Below are 4,561 nucleotides of genomic sequence, written 5' to 3'. Positions count from 1 at the left end.
TTCGATTTCCAGCCAGACCGAAATTTACCTAATTTTCTTTTGAAAGGCACTCATTTACTTGGTTTGCAGGAACCTCCTTGATAAATTTGACGTCAATCCGAGTATTTTTTATGTGGTTTTACTCTCTGCCGTCGGCCATTTTTGGTAGCATCATTCGGTCACGCGGCCGACTACAACGCCGGATTTCCGCGTAATGGGGCATATAATGATTAAAAAGAGATATTGCTTAATAGAACTGCTTCCCGGGCATGTTGGCGGGTTTACTAAACATTGTTTTTTTTATGCTAGGTGGGACATACGAAAAGAAGGACACAAACACACAAAGCGCGCGCGCGCGCGCGTGTGTGTGTTTGCTTTCGTATGTCCCACCTAGCGCCCCAAAACAATGTTTACCAAATATCGCTTGGTGATGTCCCGGTGTCAGTTAGGTCGTAGACAGTAAGCTACACGATCAATAAAGGTGCCATTGAATTTCTATGTTTGCAGAGATTGGCAAATGAACGATTTTCGCAATGGCAAAGAAAAAAATCATTCTTGGGTGTCACGTGCCAAAACCACGTTCTGATTATGAGGCACGTCGTAGTGGAGGACTCCGTAATAATTTAGACCACCTAGGGGTCTAAATGTAGACTTAACGTACGCCTAAACCTAAGTACAGGAGCGTTTTAGCATTTCGCTACCATCGAAATGCGCGGTGGGATCGAACCCACGGCCTCGAGCTCAGCAGCGCAACGCCACAGCCACTAGGACCGCGGTGGGTGCTGTCAAGGAGACGCGACGCGTTCAATAATGTTACGTAATTATAGGCAATTAAACCAAAAAACACGCGACGATGACTGTCACAGACCCCGTGAACGAGGCGCAGACGTCCGGACCAAATTCAAAAGCCGACTTATCAGCTTCCGAAAATAATCCCACGAAAGCGAGGACAATTAAGAATGGGCGCTCTGGTGCGCCAGCGAACGCCGGTTGCTGTCCGAAGACCGAGTCAGAGCCCAGAGTTGTCAAAATGCAACTAAATATATTCTTCACACAAGGCAGTTACACACACACTTGCACAATTAGGCTAAACACAACACAAGTCAGATGGGTATTCACAAGACACAGGAAAATAATTAACGACAAGCACTAAGAGTCCAACACGTAAACTACAAAATGAATAGGAACACTAAGTGTCCAATCGTATTCACCGTGCTGGTCTTGAGAGTCAGACGATCTTGGCGTAGCGCGGGGCAAATCTCGAAGAAGGAACTTCTTCCGGAAATGCAGACGCTCGATGAACCCGTCGACTAGCTTGCCGGGGAATCCCCTTCTTCCGCAGACGGTCAGTCTTCACGTTACATCTCTTTACCGGAGCGGTCTGAACTCAACTGCCTTTCGCACGGCGTTTATATAGCCCTCACAGGCGTTCTCGAACCTTCCTATCGGAGTCGTGCTCTCGTAGCATGGCCAACGCCTGGGAATCTTCTAGTCTTTTCTCGTACGTTTGACCGCCGCCGTCGGTGCGTCGTCGAGGGAGGGTGATGACTCATCCAGTTGGCGCACGCTCACGCTGTAGTAATCTCTCTCTTGACTCGCCGGGTGAGAAGGTGCCTCGGCGCCCGTGCTCTCTCACTCTCTCTCTATCTCTCGTTACCGTCGCTTCGTCTATGCTCTTCTAGACGTCTAGACGCCGTTGGTCGCGTCGCTCGTTTGAAGCGTATGCGCTCTCCCTCTCTGTTGAAGCTGCGGCGGGGCGCGGCGTGTTTCTTGCGCTGGCTTGCGTGGCACGCGGCGCGCACTTTGATTACGCGCTCTTTTGTGACACTGCCCCCCCCCACTTTAAGAATATTATGCAATGATATTCAAGAAAACACAAAAGAAGCGGGCATAAGAGTTCACTACGCACGAGTCCGTAAGTCCATAAATCAGTCCACCACAAATCACACGTGACTTCACTCGGGATACATCGAATACAAACACAAGTCACACAGGTACACTTGAACCACACAATAACACATATCTCGCGTAACAATTACACTTGCGCACTATACAAAAACACATATCTCGCGTAACAAGGCATACATATGAATTAGAACATGTACAACAAATATACAAAACTATAACAGGGTAATTTAGAGCAAACAAATAGCACTATGTTCATGATGTATGCATAGACATTTGGTGCACTCAATCAAAACCCTTTGCACCACACACTAATCGTCATCGGTTTTTATATTTGAATTTCCTGTCCTTGGTTTTTGGATGGTAGGGTTTCGGATTGTGGTTATGAGTCTCGGTCGGTTTATTTTCGGAATCGGGCATGGAAGGGAGCTGGAAAGGCCTTGCCGGAGCCTTCGCTCGAGCTCGGGTGACAGCTGCCGCGTTGTTCTCGTCAGCAGTTGATGGTTTTCCACGAGCTTCTTCGATCGTCGATGGTTCGATCTTCGGTGATTCCTTCAAAGGTTTCGGGTCGTCTGGGCCTCGAACTCCCTCCATGTTTCCTATGATTAAGTCATACAGTGGGTTGTCCATACAAATAGCAGTGACATTCCCACTGTTGTCTCACTGAGAAGTGACATTCTCACTCTCTCTCTCTCGTTACCGTCGCTTCGTCTATGCTCTTCTAGACGTCTAGACGCCGTTGGCCGCGTCGCTCGTTTGAAGCGTATGCGCTCTCCCCCTCTGTTGAAGCTGCCGCAGGGCGCGGCGTGTTTCTTTCGCTGGCTTGCGTGACACGCTGCGCGCGCTTTGATTACGCGCTCTTTTGTCACAATGACCCTTTTGAAGGGTTTATTTTCGGGAAACCTGCACGAAAGACCGTTTCTTATTACTCCGTCAAACAAATCTGGCACAATATACACGCTAACCCTGTAAAATAATTTACGACCTCCAAAGCGTAAATGTAACATCTTTTTCTTTCTTTTTTTTTAGTCTAAGGGTGTGAGTTATGCATCGATTTTCACCATTATTCACTGTTAAGGGTATAAACAATTTACACGGCAGAAATCACACGCTTCTCTCTACTCCCGGCGCCATGCCCGTGGAACTTAATTGCTTTGCGAATTATCGCGAATTTTTGTTTTCGATTACAACTTTATCCCACAACTTATCTTGAAACTCGAAATTGCTTCCGAGGATGGCCATAAATGGTGCCACTCTGTATTTGAAAGTGAACTCAGCGTTACTAGAAACACGTCGGTGTTCATCTAACCACAAAAATAGTTTACTTTCGGGCGCCCTTTACCGCATTTTTTCCAGCATAGGTGTTAACCTATCCCCTGTATGCATCTCCCGCATGCAATAGCTGGGGGGGGGGGGGGGGGGGGGCACCCTGGCCGGCTTACGTCCGTATCACCACGCGTGGACGGGAATCTGTGGGCCGATCCCGGAGATAGTGCAGTACCGGGCCGACCCGCGGCGGAGGTGAAGCAGGCTTCAAGCACTCCACCAACTTCCAAATATAAGTTCAATATCGTGGGTCCAAATATAACCACTGTTATGATCGGCTTGGAACTCTGCATCTCAGTTGTGGGAAACCAAACCCGCGCACGTTCTGGTGTTGTGACAATTATCTTCATCCCCAAGAGGTGGTTATGATCTTCCTGGAAATTGTACCTCTCAAATGTGGGAAACACGCCCGAGCGCTTTTCCCGTGACGACATAATCCCCTTCATCCCCGAGAAAGCGTCGCACCTCTACAACCTGAGCAGAGGCGAGCTACCAAAGGAGAGGACCCGAGGGGGAAGAGGTCGTCAACTTGACAACCTGACAGAGGACTGACACAAGTTCCCCGAAGGAGACATCGGCTACCACAAGACCACGAGGGGTTATTTAAGGCCGTCCTGGCCCCCGTGTTGGGCAGAACCGCTCGATACTCGGAAAGAGTCAAAACCATGTACCAATGAAGTGAATAAAGTCTTTACTATTTTTTTTTTTCATCATCAGAATGCCCGCCTTCGTCGCCGTCTCCTGATTCTTGCGGTGACGACCCACCTCACCCGGTCGAGATTATATCACCACATACTAACTTCGGCGTTTTAAGAGGAACTCTATATATAAGAAAGTTCACTTAGTGTAGCAAGTTTGCCTTTATGCGCTTTATTTGTTTTGAATCCTGTTTGACGAATAATTAGAGGGGGAAAGAGTGTGGCGACGGCACCTGTGCACGGTGCCGGTAGTGCCGGCGCAGCTGGAGCCGCGGTTGCGGCTGATGCATGGGAGGTGCGGTGACGGCGGCGGCGCTTGTGCCGGCATAGTGTGGTGCCGTATGAAAAAAAAAAAGTATGATTTCATGATGTATGCAGCCCATGTATGCAGCCTAAACAGCTTCTCTGGTAATCCGACCCCATATGAATGTTGCGGCCCCACAAATTTTTGTTCGCCTGTCGTCTCTGTCGTCATACCTCCCCCATCACGTTGATGGAACAAAATAAAGGTTATTATTATTATTATTATTATTATTATTATTATTATTATTATTATTATTATTATTATTATTATTATTATTATTATTATTATTATTATTATTATTATTAACTCGGCAATACCATCGCAAAAATTCAGGGCACGCTAGTTTCCT

General features: G+C 47.6%; 1 pseudogene; it reads right to left on the bottom strand.

The window, feature by feature from the left end:
* Positions 1-3,351: 3,351 nt before the first annotated feature.
* On the bottom strand, positions 3,352-3,470 carry LOC119437904 (U2 spliceosomal RNA; annotated as a pseudogene).
* Between the last annotated feature and the right edge of the window lie 1,091 nt (positions 3,471-4,561).

Source organism: Dermacentor silvarum, chromosome 1 (genome assembly GCF_013339745.2).
Source record: "Dermacentor silvarum isolate Dsil-2018 chromosome 1, BIME_Dsil_1.4, whole genome shotgun sequence".
In the NCBI taxonomy this organism is placed as follows: domain Eukaryota; kingdom Metazoa; phylum Arthropoda; class Arachnida; order Ixodida; family Ixodidae; genus Dermacentor; species Dermacentor silvarum.
Note: the sequence above shows the minus strand (reverse complement) of the source record. Positions and strands in the feature narration are given on the sequence as shown.